The sequence below is a fragment of the Poecile atricapillus genome, chromosome 15 (assembly GCF_030490865.1).
Source record: "Poecile atricapillus isolate bPoeAtr1 chromosome 15, bPoeAtr1.hap1, whole genome shotgun sequence".
Taxonomy (NCBI): Eukaryota; Metazoa; Chordata; class Aves; order Passeriformes; family Paridae; genus Poecile; species Poecile atricapillus.
Genome location: NC_081263.1, coordinates 2912580 through 2921997, shown reverse-complemented (window position 1 = coordinate 2921997; position 9418 = coordinate 2912580). Strand labels below are relative to the sequence as shown.

The window sequence follows — 9418 nt, the reverse complement described above, 5'->3', positions numbered from 1 at the left end:
TAGCTGCTGCATGTAGCCCTTGGTCCATAACTGCAGGAAAACAAAAGCTGAAAAGCTAACTTGGTACTTCAGAACACCACTGGGGAACTCCAATGGTGGGATGCTTGCATTGCTTTAATTCCTCCTCTCCAGTATCAGTTGAAGTTTGGGGTGTGGGAGAGGATCCCAAAAATCATTATTTGTTCATAGTTTTCTGCACCCAGAATCTCAAGAACTGCCCCTGTGCCTTACATTTACCATTTCTCAGAGAAAGAGATTTTTGCAACATGAGAAATGCAGAGATAACATTTTAGGAAAAAAGAAAAAGGAAAAAAAAAAAAAGCCGGTGAAGTTCTAAATCATCATCTACTTTGGCTTCTATACAGCAGGTTCAGACTCTGCAGACACTTTTTTTGTTACAGACCCCACAGAGAAAAGCCAGTTATTTCAAGAGAAAGGAATGCATTAATGTCTGCACTCCATAGTTATTCATTAATATTTTTCTTGCACTGCTTCCATAGTTCTAAACACCCTATGCTTCATAAAAGAGAGAGAGAAAAAAAAAGCCAAGGAAAGCCATTAAGCTTTTTACTTCTGAAGCACCAGACTTCAAGATTAGGGTGCATTTCCTTTGATTACTGTGGAAGAAAGATGGAGCTGGGCCAGCAGCACCCAACATCACTGGAAGATGGACAGCCTTCTGCAAATGGATGGTCCTTGGGGCCTTTGTGTCTTGTGGAGCCAGCAGGTGTCCCTGGTCCATCCGAAGAGCAAGCCTGGGATACACCTTTGGGGTTGGACTGCAGCCAGGGCTGGGGCCTCTCCACCCCTGAGTCACCCCTTCTGTCTGCATGACTTCCACCACAAACTGCACATCAGCTGCTTCCTGCGCTGCCCGAGCTAATGACAGCCCAGTTGGCATTCAGTCACTGTCCTTTTACAGAGCTTCATTCTGCTCCAAATGATGGCAGAGATTCAAATCATCCAACCAGACTCTGGCTCCTCTGCAGGGCAGGCAGGGCTGGCAAAGTTCTCCAGAGAGACCAGCAGCATCTCTGTTCTCGATGCTTATGGTGAGCAGGGGGGGAAAAGCAGCACAGGCTTTTTTCTTCTTCAAACATGAGCTCCACATCTCTCAAAGGAGAAATCCCAGCTCCTCTTCTTCCCTTGAGGCAGGAACTGGAGTTCTCTTACTGGCAGAACAGAGCAAGAAAGGAGTTAAGGCTAAACCTGCCTGCAAACCCCCGGTACTGCTGGTGTGGCTGGGGGAGGCGGCCTCGGTTCTGCCACATCCTGGAAAGCAGGACGGGAAATGAAATCTCCTGAGAGATTTCAATAGTGCAGCTATTGCAAACACAGGCTCTAATGAGCTGTTACCACAAACACAGCAGGAAGGGGAAGAGAAAGTGAGTAAGGATAACTTCATGGAAGTTAATTAATTTGCTTTTATTTTTTCTGCCTCATTCTTGTGGAAAGCACTCATCCTCCTCAAAACACCTACAGATGAAATCCAACCATCAGATCAAAGCTGCAGGAGCTTGGCAGAGCCAGTTTACTGCAACAATAGGAGTACCTGAGAAGTATATATTTCAGCTTTCTCTGACCACAGATAACTCCTGTAAAGACAGGCATATCTCAAAGTACAAAGCTGCTTTGGGGAAGGCAGGATATTTCTCAGCACAAACCTAAGAGCAGACTGCAAGCAAGCAGGAGAACACAGACCTGATATAAACTATTGTAGGGGTGCATTAAGTCCTTTGTAGTTATTACGAAATAAAACTACACAGGTCAGTCAATGAGGAGGCTGGGAGAAAAGTCATCTTTGGCAGTGGGTGTACAACCATCCATACCCTTAATGCACAGGATTTGTATTGCAAATCCAGAGCATCCTATTCTCATTCAGATTGGGAAGATTAATTTTATGATAATTCAACACAGTTAAGAGGACTCACTGGGGTTTTACTTACATGTTAATACATTCCTCAAGGCTTATGCAAAATTGATACACAAAGGCTCCTTCTGGTGGACTTCAGCAGCATTATCCAAGAGGTGGAATGGAACAGCTGCAGATCACCAAACCAGTGTGCTGGATTCCACTGGAAATCCTAGAGAAGGTGGCACTGCAAGGCTCTCCAGGTACAGAACCATATAGAAATGGTCCCTGCCTAAAGGATGAAACACAAATTATAGCAGGAAGTTACACCTTTGGGAGCACAAGAGCAGGACAGAGGTGTGGAAAGAGCAGCAGGGAAAATGCTCCCTGTTCCTTGGCCTCTGCAAAGCCCCAAAGTCCCTTCTGTTGTTGTCCCTCCCTTGGCAGTGAAGCTCTGTGATGCTCTCCTTGTAGACTTGTAGCCTTTTCCTTTCCTCCCCCAGTGTCTTTGGGAAAACTGATTTGAGACACCCTGATCTGCAAGCCAAGAAGAACCTGCCTCACTTCTTAGCAAACTGATGGGCTTTATTTTTAAAATGGAGCAGAGCTACTGTGGAGCTCTGACCTTTTCCAGTTCCTGCTGCTGCTTAGCCAAGACTTCATTGCTGTAGGGCAGCACCCTTGGGTTTTGCCATGGATACCCGCTTATTGCAACAACAGCAGATGAAACATCCCCCGTAGAAGCTCCACAGCTAAATAAGTTAACTGGAGAGCAAGGGACTTACTGTGGGAACTGTTTGGTTTGTTGGTTTTACTAATGCTCAGTCTGGATGCTGGCCACCAGCGAGGCTGTGAACAGGGAGATCTCGAGGGGAGCTGCACTCAGTGGCATTTGGTTTAGGTTATCGCAGGAAATTCTGCATCTGGGCCCTCTGTGTCAGATTTTCTGGGTTGCTGCCTTGAGCACACCATAACCACTGCTTAACCCAGAGCTGCTGCTGCAACAAGAATTGAAGAATGAAAATCATTCTTCTTTGGGCCACTTGTAACAAAATAATTGAGCAGAGGAGGTTCCCAATCAGGGCTGCCTTTTGGCTTTGGTTTCTGTAGGAATCTTCCAACAGGACTATTTCCTCTTCTGAATATTCCAGAAGTGGGGATGCTGATCCTTTTGCTGGCTGCACTGGTGACACACAAGCAGACCATCAGCTCTAGTGGGCATCTAGAGTGATCTGGCTTAATGTTACAGCAACCTGCATTAAAAAAAAAAAAAATATATATATATATATATATATAGGTATGGATATTGGTAACTCTGGGAGTGAGAGAACAACAAATGGAACACCTCACTCAATTCTGGACCACAAGCACATGTTAGAGTGCTTTCCTTTCTAAAGCAAATGTCATTAAAAATCTAATTGTACTTCCTCAAACTTTCCTGCCCTCCCATTTGATGTCCCTTTACAAAACAAAAATTGCATATCTGTGCCATGACAAAGGACAAACAGAATCATGGTAACTGCAAGCAAGATTCCTGAAGAAGAAGAGGCTTGGAGGAGACATTGCAGAGCTCATAACTGCTTGGAGGATCTTGCCACAGGAAGTGCACTGCAAGTCTTGGATCTAAGTCTAGATGAAAATAAAGGCATTAAGTATGGCCAAGGAAACTGTGCCATCACATTGCTCATATCTCTGCAACTGCCAGCAGGGACAATGTCTAATATTCAGGAATCTTGTGCTTTGCTCTTTGTGCCAGCCATCAGCGTTTCCCAGGAGTTTCTCAGAGCACAGCCTGGCACTTTTCCTTCCACATGCCCTTGTGCCAGTCACGTGTGTCAGGGGGAGGATGAAGCACCTGTTTGGGACCAGGAAGCATCAGGTGAGCAAGGAAAGCTGCTTCAGTGGACCCCGTGGTGGTGTCCCTTCAGTGGTGAAGATGTGCTGCAGCCACCCTGAGTGGTGACACCTCCATTTCTTGATGCTTTTTACTCTGCCCTTGGGGAATTTCTCCTCCACCATCTCCAGTTCACTGTTTATCCAGGTACAGCTCCTGGGAGCTGTGTGTACAGACTCTCCCAGCGCTGGCAGAGCACTCTGGGGAGCTGGAATGACACTGGGCTGGGGATTGTCACAGTGTGACAGCAGGGAGCTGGGCTGGCTTTCTGAACAATCAAAATACTGCCCTTGATTAGGATGGTGGCTTGTTTTTTGGCATTGTTGGCAACCCTGCCAAATAGTTTTGTCATCATCAGTATTGTAATGTCTTGGCCTAGAGCAGTGGTAACCCTTGCCTTTCCTGTGACCTCGGGGATGATCTCTATTTGACCTCGTAGTGAATGACTAATGAAGAGTGCAGATGTTCATATTGCAACTAAATTATGCAACAAATCCAGGAAATCCTTCACTAGCTGATCTTAGTTTCTTCTTTACTTCATAGGAGTCAGGGAAGGGATGATGAAGGGTTAGAAGCAGAAAAGGAACAGGACAAAGCACACAGCTCGTGGTGGTTTCTGGGACAGAAGTTCCTCTCCAGATTTTCTACCACAGCTCCTCCGCTGGCAGTAAGCACTGGGGACCAGGAGCTGTAAGACAGATCCAGAAAACATTTTCCTGCTATGACAGCATCTACACCTCAGCAGAATATTAAATATATAGGCCAAAATACTGCCCATTTCTTCAAGTTTGCCTTTGGTGATGTCATGGAGGGAGAGTCTCTTCAGGAACTGGCTCAAGTATCCCCAAATCTGCAAGGCAGGGCACAGGGAAAAGGGAGAGAAGGATAAGGAGATGAAACCACTTATCACCTGCTAAACACGACCTCCAATGAAGATACAGTTCCTTTCCTGAATTCCTGCACAGAAACTCTGTCTCTCTTTAATGGAAATGTTGTCCTATCTCTCTCAGGCTGAGATTTAATTATCAGGAGGGTTTTCCTCCCTCAAAAAGTTTTTTAGAAAAAAACATTCCATTTGAGTCAAACATGCAAACTACATCTCAAAATAGTTAAACAAATATTTTTGCTATTTCAATTTTATGTTGTACTTTGGGAAAATATTAATTGTAACTTCATTCTTTCAAAGTCTGAAAACCATAAAACTACATTTTAAAATGAACAAGAAGTCATTTAATGTTCTTTAAAAGAAGGAAGCAGAAAAAGTAAAGCCTTTTGGAATGGCACTAATAATTTTTTTTTCCAAATATTTGTGGAGTTATGTTAAAACTAAGTGGTATTTTCTGATTCAAAAAAAAGAAAATGCCAGAAGGCTTCTAACAATCTCTGCCAAAGCTGCCAGGGCCACATCTCATGACCTTTTCATGGGAGTGCACGTGACACTGGTAGCACAAACTGAGCAGGAACTGTCCACCCTCTCCAAGCAGGGAATAGTCAGGACACAGAAGAACATTAAACAAGATGTCTCAATTCTGGGATGCAGAGCACAGCTATATGGACACAACAGATATTCTTAACAGCAAAAGACAAGTGAGCCCAGAGCTGGAACACATCCAGAGCACTGGGGCAGACCCAATTTCTATCCCCCTTCCCACAGGTGAGCACACCCAGGTCTCACCCATGGATCCCCCCCTTGGTCCTTTTCTCCAGGTTGCTGTATTTTAGTCCTCACTAATCCAGACTCTTCTGTCACATCACATGCAATGAGATAAATAATCCATCTACTCTGATATCACTTTTCAGGTGTGATACTTTTAGAAGGTATTTAACACCCACAATGAACCTGGCCAGGTGCAGAAGAACATACACAAAAAGAAAAAAATATTAGCATGGCAGTTAACCTTCCTTAAAGGTTTTGTTTGAAACTCTTAGAGCCTTCTAGTTACCATGTCTACTCTATTTAAACACAGGGCAGCAAAGGTTCATTGCAGTGGCTCTGAACAGGATATAAACACAAATGGAATGTCAAGACAACAAACCAACGTACCAGCACTGGATACAGCAGCTTTATCCATGGAGCCTGGAAAGGTATTTAAAAAGAAAACCAGTTACCTGCACTGAAATCTGGGCAGGATGATCCCAGCTTCTACATGGTATCAAAAAGTCCAAAATGGGCCTTTTCCAAAAAGAATCAGTTACGATGGTGCCAAAGCAGGGCAGCACAATCACTGACTGGAGGGGTCAAAGCTCTCTTGGGCAATGCCACCCAGCTCCTGACAGTCCAACATCCACATCCAATCTGCTGGAGCAGTGATTCCTGGTGAGGAAAAGCCATCAACAGCTCGACAGGCAGTCACCAGCAACACTCTGTCCCCAACATTGCCACAGGACAGTGACATCAGCTGAACAGGGCAAGTGAAACAAAGGCAGGCCACTGCCTGCTAAATCTTATGGTCCAATTAGTGCCCATCTTGCCTCTAGTTAGTGGGGAAGCACACAGAGAAAGGTGCAAGACAGGAGGGCAGGTTTTACATGCATTCTCAGGAGGACACAAAGGCTGGCAAGTCAGCTGATCTGTATTTTGAAGTCAAGCACATATGAAGTGCATGGATCAGTACTAAATCAGGAAATCCATTCTGCTGCTTGGACTGTGGTTTTCCTTTTGCCAGCCTGGGGGTGCCAGGGCCAGTCTTACCTCAAAGGACATTTTCATCAGCCTACAAGGAGAAAAAACCACTCTGCTGTTTCCTTACCAGAGGTGTGGCTGGGACAGCACCATCCTTAAGGATGTTAAGAGCAAGGTAGTAGCAAGTAGGTCACTAGAGGGAAATGTTACCCTGGGCCAAGCCACATGCAGAATAGTTTCCAGAGTTTAATAATCCTCTCTCTCATCTCCCTGCTGCTGTTTGCAGGGCCACCAAAGAGAGGGGCTCAGATGATGAGCTGGATGAGCTCAGCCATTGTGACAAACACAGGTCAGCACTGCAGAATGACTCCAGCTGCATCACGCAGCCAATGGCTGAACAAAAGCTGGAAGGGTTCAATGACAAGGTTTTGCTAAGCTGTTCTCTTTAAATAGACATTTACCATCTTTCTGTGGTTATTTGAAAAGCTGTTTCAGCCCAGTGAAAGCGTTTCTGAAATGCTACATACTCGTGTTTGAAGTCTGACAATGTTCCACAAATGTAGATGTTATTCTTTACAATTATATAGATACTGTTCCATAAATTAAACATTAATGCCTAAACAACCAACTGCTGTCTGCAACCCTGCTGCTGCAGAGTAGAAATGAACATTATTTAGGAAAGGGAGACCTCCAAGGAAAAGAGTCAGGTATCTGCAGAAAACAATTACCTGTCACTAAGTGACACCTGACTCCATATAAATCCCACTGTTACAGTAGGAGCATGGCAGACAGCTGTCCTTCCAAAGAAGAAAAGGTAGTAAAGATTGTATTTGAACTCCAATTTAGTCATTTGAGAATAGTCTGAGCCACTGCATTATCTCTACCTGTTACTGAGTGCATTAATTGTGGCATATTCTAAACAAAATGTATCTCCCTTTGCTGTAGATCAGTAGTGAGATGCATTTTATAGGCAAGGAAAGGGAGGTGACTGAACCAGTTTGCAGTGGGTCAGAAAAGGACATTTGAGCTTCCACCTTTCTGGAAGATGGCACAACTGTGAGGAAGCACCTTGGGAAGGGTTGAAGAAAATCCATTACTCCAGTTTTATTTCAGAATGTTCCCAGGAACTGAACATTATCCCTCTCCTTGTCTGGTCCAGCAAATCAACAATCTGCATTTAAGGAACATTAATGACAGAAAGCATTTCCTATCAAACAAAGCATTTGTTAATACACCCCCAAGGACAGGCTTAGCTGACCTGAGTATTTAACATGCAGTTTGCAGCATTTTTCTGTTCCTACAAAAAACTCATTGCTGGATCTCAGCATATCCACACCCCTCACGTATAAAGCAGTTCCTGCCTGCAAAAAGACACCCTGGGCAGCAAAGGGTAAATTTTCCCTGTGCCCAGGGAAGAGCATTACCTTAATCTCTTATCTAGGCCTGCTTTTCAGTGGCACTTGATACAGGAGCTATACACCAAAGACTTCCTTGAATACATAAAGCCAGGGATTGGGTTACACACAATTCAAGATCTGTGCCACCAGTAAGACAAAAGCTCCTATATTACCTGGCACATGCCTGCTAAATTATTGAAGTGTCCCCTCAAACTGAATATATTCACTGGATAATTAGTCAACAGAAGAAAACGGTTTCTCTTTACAAAGCTAATGCTGGCAGGTATTGTATCTTTTATGCACTGTAACAAAAAGCATTTGCAGAACTGATGCAACACAAACATTTGGAATTATTCTGTCCATGCACAAGTGTCCACATGGTCCCCATTGTGGTGCTGTCTCAGTCTCACATTACCTTACAACCAAAAATGTGAATTGCTTTGACCACGTGTAGCACCATCCCCATTTCAGAAGCAGGTGCAAACACCTGGAAGTTTGCTTTGCCCCCGAGGAAGGAGCAAGATCAAACTGGCACAGGTACCAGCCTGACTCCCCTCGTTCTGCATCTGCCTGGGGCTGTGCAGTCACTGCCACTCTCAGCTCACCCTGCTTGTAGCTGATGTCCCAGTGTGCTGCTCCAGAGGCTCTGCTCTCAAGGACTCATTCCCTGCTGCAGACTCTTGGGAGCACAGGCTGCTCCACGTGCACAAGAACACAGTGGCAGTCCCAGAATGTCTGCTGAAAGCACCACAGCCAGCCAGCTGCCGCTGCTCCATTTATTCTGACTGGGCAAGGGAAGAACAGCAGCAGTTTCCTCTCATGGAATGGCTGTCCTGTTGCTGAGAGCAGGGTAGGCCCTGCCCTGCTGTATATAAACCTAAACTTACCTGGAAATGCAAATAGATGGCTTCCAGCTGTCTGAACTCCAGCTGCAGGATGAAATAACAGTTGTAATGACTCCAACTCACAGCCTGGGGTGTGCAAAGACAACAATCTGTCAGTGCAAATATTACTGGGATTTTTCCTTTTGAATTACACCTGTTACACCTGACACTAAGGGGACAGATGGGTTCTTTTAGGGGTCTTTGGCAGAATAAGGACAGCACTAAACTGTAGTTACAATCAAGGTTTTCTCAGCAGGATATTCTGATTAGCATAGCACAGAATTTATGATTAGTATGGCACATGATTTCTACAAGCAGCATCAATATGGTACAATCTGTAAATAGCACAATACAGAATTTATGACCTTCTGCAGGCCTGAGGATCTTAATACATGGTTTAGTGTATCAAGAAACATGCTTGGATGGCTTGGTTCAGAGGACCTTCAGGGCCTGATAGTGAGAGAAGGGGAACAAATACATGACCTGCTTGGTCAGATGTCTCTCTGAGCAGCTAAAAGAGCATTGCATAGTTAAAAACAAGCTCTAAAATCTTGCTTTATGTTTATGGATACCAGGTACATGCCTGAAAAACTCAAAAATAGAAATTATTTCCATCTCCTTCTGAGTATTTTGGGATAACTTGCTTTTACAAATAACTGTACCTTGAATTCCAGCAGCACTGGAGCTGCGTGCAGAGCCCCAGGCGTGCAGGGAAAGCTGTGCTCGGGAGCCATCAGCACTGCCATCGCCTGGCACCACAGCAGCGTT

At 44.7% G+C, this 9418-nt stretch overlaps 1 long non-coding RNA gene across 1 annotated transcript; it reads right to left on the bottom strand.

Annotated features, from left to right (window-relative positions):
* Positions 1-262: 262 nt before the first annotated feature.
* Positions 263-8645, bottom strand: LOC131584912 (uncharacterized). Its single transcript, XR_009278827.1, has 5 exons — positions 5856-8645; positions 5411-5586; positions 3708-4596; positions 2638-3105; positions 263-2144 (listed from the first exon to the last, which is right to left on the bottom strand). It is a non-coding gene; the product is annotated as an uncharacterized LOC131584912 (long non-coding RNA).
* Positions 8646-9418: the final 773 nt, after the last annotated feature.